Consider the following 9,331-nt stretch of genomic DNA (forward strand, 5'->3'; position numbering starts at 1 on the left):
TAGTGGACTTGAATTTACCTCTTTACTCTCAATCAATGGCATAACAGGCTAAACAATATTGAGATTCACTCTCAAGCCTTAATTTTAATCACATGCCAGGAAAGTTGTACACAACAAATTTGCAATTTAGCAAATCAAATTTGCCTTCTTAATAAATATATAAACCTCAAATATGCGTAAAGCTTTATCAATTATTTATAGCATCTAGTGAAATTATCTAGAGAAATAAAGTTATTAAATAATAAACATAATTTGGGTAGAAGCAAAATTTTAAAAATACTTCTTCACAATATCAGTAATCATAACAAAAGTAATATAAAATTTAACTCACAAAACTATTTTACTCTTGAAAACATAAAATTTTGTTTTGAACACTCTTGAGTATCTAGAAAGTGAAACTATTACTTTAACATTTCAATGAAAAGTGATAACTAGTCTTACGTTTCTTAAAGAAATATTCAGGTCTTGAAGAAATATATAATAGTTTAATTGTATAATTTAAAATGATGATAACTCCAACAAATTCATCTTTTAAAATTATCTGCTTTATATCAATCTTAATGAATGATAACATATCATTTCCAAATTAATCAAGTTTCTATACTACTGTAGTATTCAACTAGCAAAAATTGACTACAATCAAAACGCCGGAAGTGGTTATAAATACATTTTAGATACTAATGTAGTTCATCATATTAAACTGAATACAACACCCAAAAATACATAAATATACACACCATTGAAAATAACAAAGTTAAATCTGACTTCTAAGGAGTAAGAAATATAAATTTTGACCTGTATAAATGGATAGACTCCTACCATTATGAAGAAAGATTAAAATAAAATTACCTAGCAGACAAAAGGATATGAGAAGGCCAAATCCTTAGATGTTAATGAGTACCTACCATATTATTGTGTTTATGAAAAAGATGAAAAAAGCAGTTCGTGCTAATAACATGTTATGAAATAAAAACAATTTAATAAAACATGAACATGAAATAAGCATAAAGAGAAGGAAGAAATTTTCTTCTTCAATTGTGTATCTTTTCCTATCTATTACAAGACCTTTATATATGCATGAAAAGTGAAGAATCACTATTGTAAATATGTCATTAAATATGTCATTAACCATTTGAGAGAAAGACCATGGAACTACAATCATAACTACATAAGTATTAGAGTAGTGTGAGTTATAAAAATAATGTAGAAGAGTAGACATCCACCGTAAATTAATTTTTCTTATAACAGATTCCATATTTTGATTATTGTTGCTCAATTGGACATTCTCTTCTTCAAGTTACTTGGTTAGTATCTCGTTAAACAATAACAATAACGTGTCAATCTAAACTAAGTTGGGTAGATTTATGAATTTCCACTATTTCTTGGGGCGATTGCACAAATAGTTATTCCCAGAGATGCTATTTAGAGATTAACCGATATTTATTTTGTCCTAAAATTTTAAACTAAAAATTTTAACTTCAGGACAATTCAAGACATTTCTCCTGAAAAATTAAACTGAAAAACTAAAATTCAGAACACACTGGATAATTTTTAAAAAGCAACCATATAAAGTGGTTACCTAGTGTCATTTCTACCTATTTTTTCCCACATGTATTTGTCTCGGTCCAATATTATTAAAAAAAAATAGTTGTCTAGCTTTAGAAGTTCTCTTCATTTTTGTTGGCATATAAATCTTACGGGACTAAAAAGACTCCTCACAAACAATTAGCAAAGTATACGTATTGACATGACTAAAACGTAATTAATATTAACTGGTATCTTATAAATTAGAAAATAAATTGCAAGTGGGAGAGAGAATAGGGGAATGTTACACTCAACTATTTTGGGCCAAAAATGCACAATATTAGGATGAAAGCCCACGGATAACTGCTGGAGTCCGCATTTTTAGGTCTTATAACAAACATCTTAAGCCAGGTTGTGTCAATTTTCCTTTAGAAGAATTAACCCAAATAATCGCCCACCTAATTTCTTACATTAAAAATAGCCGTCAGATGTATAATATATGTAAAGTTCATGTATAATATGTGTATAACTATGTATAATCAAAATATAATATATGTATAATAACTAGAAAAAGTAAACAATGAACTACGCAGGCTATTTGTGTAAAAATCCCTTTCCTTTATAGTATAGGATTTCTCAAGAATAGACGTGGGCTAGTTGTGCAATGATCCAATGCCTTATGCACGGGTACTTGGACCATCAACAGTACCTTAGCGCGGATGCCCGGTATCTATCCGTGCTTAGCACGGAGCACGAGTACTTGTAACTTAGCATGGGTACTCGGTACTTCAGCAACATCAACACGAGTACTTAGAGAATTCCAAATATTTCTAGACATAAAAATTATATATTTATATGTCGGGTTGGTTCGGGTTTTTTTACTCAATACCAAGTCAAATCGAGTTTTTTTAATCTGTTTGGTTTGACTTTTTGGTTTGATGCGGTTTTTCGGTTTAGTTTGCGTTATTTGGATCAATTTGGACCTTTTTTTCTCAAAGTAGTTGGATGCATGAAGTACACACATATCACAATGGAACTTGGTTAATAGCAAAACACATACAAGACGATTTGATGACGACAAAAGTATAAATGAACAATTGAACATTAAAAGAAAATAATTATTCAGTATAGCTTTGCTGTGAAAATGTAACAAAGAACTAAAGACAAAATAAGCACAACAATAAGAGGGTACTCGAAGATAAAAGGCTAAGAAAAAGGTTTTAAAAATGAGGAAATATAATATAGATTCTGTTGAAAAATCTCAGAACAAATAGCTTGTCAAAAAGTAGAATCTATGAATAAAAATGACAAAATTTACATGTCCTAGACACACCACAACAACCTTATATATGTCCCAAAATCATAGGCACTCGCGAAATTAATTATCTTCACTGATCAAACTTTTTTAGACACCAAAAGGGACATCAGCGGCATGAATTAAGTATGTTATTGCCAATGCCAACAACATTAATACGTAGGCAATCCCTTGGTCAATTGTTGTTCCTGAACACAATAGTAAAAATCAATTTAGAAGAATAGAATAAGAAAAATGAAACAAAAATAGGAACTACAATAAGGTGTAAACGATAATGTTTTATCTATACAAACAAGAAATGGAGAAACTAGTAGTAATTTGAAATACTATTTCACCAGTTCATATTATCTGTCTTTTAATATTTTTATACGAGATACTTAATAGCCTTAAGTATGAGATTATTTATCTAAATTACTCTTTATTTCTCTTTCTTAAATATCTCATTTGATTCGGAATCCACTAATTAAAGTGGTGAAGGTGAATTTGGAAAAAAAAAAGGTAATAAAAGATTCCTTTTCTTTTAAAACATTAAACATTTTAAAAGAATTGTTTTTTGGCAAAACGACTAATAATTGAGGTATCCCAATACTTGATCGGATTTTCAATCTTAATACCTTAAACAGTCTAATCATTCTGATTATTACCTGTTTAATTCATATTAAGCATAACATTGTAAGCATTCAACATGTATCAAAAGTATAAATCAGAGTATACAGCATAATTGTGTAATTAATGCGTAAGATTGTCCTCTAAAAAGAATATCTAAAAATTAACCAGAGGAAAATAATGAGAATAATTAAAATTAATACCCAAAATTAACCATAATACTATAGATCACTGCCGTCACACTACATTGGACCTAATTTGGCACAAGAATTCTGGAGTACATTATATTAACTCACCAAATTTCTTAACAAATTCGATACCAGTGTCATTTCTGCCAACACCACTATTATTACAACGAACATGTAAACCGAACCAAAACGGACAGAAGATATTAGATATGACCATCAAATTTAAACTAACCAAAAAAAAGACCCTCTATTTATTTATTTATTTATTTAAGTTATATATTAGATATCGTTACGTGTGAACTTGATTATTTTATAAACTAAAGACCTGAAAATATTTTGTTGATCTAATTCTCTAATACTATGTTTAAGCGGTTCAACTGCACTAACTTTTGAAAAGAGAGAATTAATTTATTTATTTTAGACCAAACAAAAGGGCATATATTCAGAAAAAGGAAATGAAAAAAAGTTATAGAAAAGAAAAAACTAACCGTCACTTGCCGGAGCAGGGGCCGGAGCAAAAGATTCTTGACCCTGAACAGCAGGTAAAAAGATGGGGAAAATTAGGGCAAATGCAGCAAAGAAACCAAACAGCACCTTACTAGAACCAATTATCGCCATTGTTAATAATAATAATAATATTATTATTAATAATAAATATGTAATTCTTTAACTCTCTCTGCGAACAGCCCTCCTCTATTTAGAGCTTTAACAAAAAGAGCCTTATTCGCAGAGAGAGCGAAAGAACAAAATGTGCCAAAACAAAGAGAGATTTTTCACTTTAATCTCACAGCAATTTTGGGTAATTTTGCAAAAGTCTAATTAATGAAAGATTTGTGAAATGGAAAGTATTTTCTTTTTATAGTTTTTTTCTTGATATTAAGGTTGATGGATGACCGGGAAGATCGGTAGCGGGTAAACTGCTGGGTAGTAAATGTGGGGTCCATCGAAATTTGCGGCTTACGACAAGAGAATCCGAATCCCATGTGACCATTCGCCGTCAGTTAGCCTGTCTGTTCCCTCCCCTTAGTTGGCGCCATATTCTGTGGTATGAATCTTTCCACGTGTCATAATCTGATGGTCTTTTTAACTGATTGGTGTTGTTTTGGGCCTGGTGCTTTAGGTGACATTTCTGGTAATGGGCTTTTCTGTGCGCTCAATTGTGTTAGTTTGAGTGTTTGGTCAATATTAATAGTATTTGGGAAACTACTAGCTATGTCCATTTATAAGTAGTTTATTACAAAAATTGGTCAATTTATAAAATATTAAAAATATTATCTAAAAATTACTAATATTAGTCAATTAGCTATTTGTGAAATTGTAAAAACAACGAGAGGAACACGAGCTCAATAGGAGCACCAATGGAGGAATCAAAGGATGTATAGAGAGGAAGAGAACGAGACTGAAGCTTCTGGAAAAGGAGTTGTGCTTTTCATTTTTAATCAACTCAGAAAATAAAAATATACAATTAGGTTCCTACTTATAGAATGTACTAACTTCTAGTCTAGCCAACTAACTAATGACAACTGTCATTTACCATGTGACAGCTCACTAACCAATTTCACTAATTATATTCCACTAGCTGCAGTACAGGTAATGAACAAAAAGAATAAATACAAAATAAATCTCAACACCCCCTCAAGTTGGAGGTGAATGGCTCACTGCCAACTTGCCAAGGAGTGTGAAATGTTTGATCCCTGTCAAAGACTTGGTAAAAATATCGGCTAATTAGTTATTAGTAGAAATATGGTGTAGGGAAATCAATCCTTCCTGTAACTGGTCTCGTACAAAATGGCAGTCCACTTCAATGTGTTTCGTACTCTCATGGAACACATGATTCCTTACTATGTGTAGGGCAGCTTGGCTGTCACAGAATATGGGAATGGGTAATGATAGAGGAACAGTGAGCTCAGTAAGAAGCCTGGCAAGCCAGAAAAGTTCTCCAACAACCATTCTAGCTTATCTGTACTTAGCTTCTGTAGAGGATAAGGAAATTGTGGATTGCTTCTTAGATTTCCAACTAATAGGGTTGTCCCCAAGCAATACAATGTAGCCACTGACTGATTTTCTGGATTGGGGACATGTTGCCCAATATGAATCATAGAAGGCTTTCACTCTGTAGTCTGCATCATTAGTAAGGAAAATTCCCAAGGTTGGATCACCTTTCAAGTACTTAAGACTAGAGATGCAACCTTAAAATGTGGCTCCCTGGGACTTTACATTAACTTACTGAGATGTTGTACACTATAAGCAATGTCTAGCCTAGTATTAGTGAGAAAGTTGAGCTTCCCAATCAACTTCCTGTAATAGGAAGGGTCTGTTAATAAGGCTCATTCATTAGCCTTCAGCTTCACATATGAATCCAGAGGGGAAGTCATAGGCGGACAATCTATACAACCAAACCTTTTCAAAAGATCCATAGTGAACTTCTTCTGTGACATCAAAACTCCTTTGTCTGTATATTGAACCTCTAAGCCTAGGAAGTAATGAAGCTGAAGCCTCCCCGGGTCTTTTATCTTGAATGCGTTGTGTAGAAAATCTTTCAAGGACTCAATCTCTTGCAGGTGAGTACCTGTGACAAGAACATCATCTACATAGACAACCACAAATACTACTGATCCTTCAAGCTTTTTATAGAACATAGATTAATCAAGCATTGAATGACTATATCCCCTAGAATATAATACTTCAGTTAATTTCTCATACCACTGTCTGCTTGCTTGTTTGAGTCCATACATGGAGTAGTTTAATTTGCACACTAAACCTGGCCTTTCCACAACCAGCCCTGGTGGCACCTCCATGCACACCTCTTCATGGAGATCTCCATGGAGGAATGCATTGTTGACATCCAACTGTAAAACTTTCCATCCTTTCTTGACTGTTGTTTCTATCAAGGCTCTCACAATTGTCATCTTCACTAATGGTGAGAAGGTCTCTGTATAATCTATCCCAACATGCTGTGTGTAACCCTTCACCCCAAATCTTGCTTTAAACCTTTCTATGCCTCCATCTATTTTATGCTTGATTTTATACACCCACTTACACCCTATTGCCTTTTTTTAAACTAGAAGAGGAACTAAATCCCAAGTCTTGTTTGCATATAATGCTTGGAATTCCTTATTCATTATTGCTTGCCAAGCAGGTTTCACAACAACTTTCTCATATGAATTAGGTTCACATTCATGTGAGGCAGTTTCCATCAAATGCTGACTGGTGGAATTTAGGGCATTGAAGGGATTATGATGATGTCTGGGTGTAAATGTGGTAAAAGAAAATGATGATGTACTTTGGCTATCATTAGAAGAGGGGGAATGGTTTTGGTGAGCATGCTGTAGTTTTGGAATTGTGTACTCATAGTCTTTAAGGTAAGTAGGAATTTTCAAGGTTCTGGAAGGTCTACTCTGATCTGAAACTAAAATGTTTTGGTCTTGAATTGAGACAGTTGGACTATCAGCAACAGGAAACACTCCTGATGTCTGACTGCTCAAGAGTGACTGAGAGAATGTTGAGTTATTATAAAAAAAATGAGGTTAAGGTGATATTGGATCTGATTCAGACAGTTGTTCATTCCTAGACAAAGTCCTTGGTGACACTTCATGGTGATTTTCAGTCACTAAGTGTGAAGTGCTCTCTGTATCATTGGCAGGAAAGAATTCATCTGATATGTGTGATTTCATTTGAGGAAATGAAGGGAATACTTTACTAGGACTAGTAGACAGGGCAAAAATGGGAACACATTTTCATAGAATACTACATCTCTTGAAGCACTTATTTTCTTTGTGGCTAGATTTAGTACATTGTAACCTTTTATCCCAAAGGGGTATCCCGCAAAAACATGAGGAGTGGATCTTGTTTCAAATTTATCTTTGTGAGTTTTGAGATTAGTAGAAAAACATAAGCACCCAAAGCCTCTAAGATGTGAATAATTTGGTTTCTTCAAGTATAGTAGTTCAAATGGGCATTTAGCTTTGAGTGATGATGAGGGTAATCTATTTATCAAATAGGCAGATGTAAAGACACACTCTCCCCTATATTTCATGGGCAATTTAGACTGCTATAAGAGTGCCCTGGCTGTTTCTAGCAGGTATTTGTATTTTCTTTCCACCATACCATTTTGATATGGTGTATATGGGTATGTTTTCTGATGTATGATGCCTTTTGATTAGAAAAATGAGGTGGCTTCAAAACTGGTGAACTCAAGGCCATTGTCAGTTCTTATAATTTTGATACTAGTGTTGAATTGGTTCTCTATCATGGAAGAAAAAACCTTGATAGTATGCAGGGCATTGCTTTTACAACTAACAAATGAGTCGATGTGGACCTGTTGTAATCATCCACAAGTGTGATGAAGTATTTATATTTATTGTGTGTTGTAACATGATAGGGACCACATAGGTCAATGTGTAACAGCTCAAAGATCTTAGTAGTTAATGTTGTTCTTTCTGGGAAAGGCAATCTGGTTTGTCTTTCCATTGGACAAATAGGGCAAAGGAAAGGTTGTTTGGGTGCAAAAGTAACAGGTATAGAAGAAATTCCTTTCATTTTGACAAAAGGTACATGTCCTAATCTGTTATGCCACAAGAGATCAAGCGGATTCTTTGTAGTTGAGGAAGTATCAGACAAACAAGAATCACTTTTATTTCTTGATTTATTTACAAAATGATGCAGATGTGGAAAAGAACTACTCTTATTACTGTTGTAAGATAGAACAACAAAAGTAGATGCAACAAGGATAGTAGAATGTGGCTTATTTGTACTAGCTAAATGAGAAAAACAATAATGAACTAGATGTGTTAACTGCAGAGTATACCTTATCTTTATTAGTGGTATGACATGGATAAGATGCACTAGAAAAATCAGGGGAAGTAGAACCAGTGTTGTAGTTGTCCGAATAGTGGAAGTATAGACCAGTCTTGGCTTTACCAATCTCCAGTGGCCTCTTCAGTGAAGGGCCCTGTTGAATGATGCAGACAAACTTGGTAAATATTACAATATGATCAAGTTAGACTGTCAAGGAATGGACTGATATCAAATTGAACTTGAAACTAGACACAAAAAGGACCTTTTTGAGACTGAACCTAGGACTAAGGATTACATCACCAATCAGTGTCACCTTTACTTTGTAACCGTTAGGTAGAGTAACTAGGTAGGGATAAACTAAAGTTCTGATATTGGTTAGTAATGATTTATTATATGTCATATGGTTTGTAGATCCAGAGTCAAGTATCCAAGAGTCATCATTTGAATTGGAATTCTCACACGATTGATTACCAGAATCAAAATGAGTAGAGCATGCTGAGATACCTGCAACGTTCACAACTCCTCCATTTGTGGTAGTGTTTCAGGATTTGTCTCCTCCTCCTTGAAAGCTTTCCAAGATGCTGAGTAGCTGTCCATATTGCTCCTTAGTTACGTTGTGCATAGTTCGACCCTGCTCCTGATTCTGAGAGTTATTTCCATCATCTTTTACTGCAGCACCTTCACTTGATGACCCAGGCACATTTCCTGCAAACCTTCTTCCTTTATTGAATTTGGAGTCTTGTAGGAATTCGTGAACTTTATAACATTTTTCCTTAGTGTGTCATGGCCTTTTGCAGTACTCACAAAACAACCGAGGTCTATTAGTGAACTGATTTCCCCTATATCTACTGTTTGTGTTATTGTTCCCCTGCTGAGTGTAGTTTGTCCTGAAATTATTGCT

General features: G+C 33.8%; 1 long non-coding RNA gene across 1 annotated transcript; it reads right to left on the reverse strand.

Moving 5' to 3' along the window:
• Positions 1-2,628: 2,628 nt before the first annotated feature.
• On the reverse strand, positions 2,629-4,522 carry LOC104098098 (uncharacterized). The gene is made up of 2 exons (XR_011410663.1): positions 4,122-4,522; positions 2,629-3,027 (listed from the first exon to the last, which is right to left on the reverse strand). It is a non-coding gene; the product is annotated as an uncharacterized lncRNA (long non-coding RNA).
• Between the last annotated feature and the right edge of the window lie 4,809 nt (positions 4,523-9,331).

The sequence above is a fragment of the Nicotiana tomentosiformis genome, chromosome 8, assembly GCF_000390325.3.
Source record: "Nicotiana tomentosiformis chromosome 8, ASM39032v3, whole genome shotgun sequence".
In the NCBI taxonomy this organism is placed as follows: Eukaryota; Viridiplantae; Streptophyta; class Magnoliopsida; order Solanales; family Solanaceae; genus Nicotiana; species Nicotiana tomentosiformis.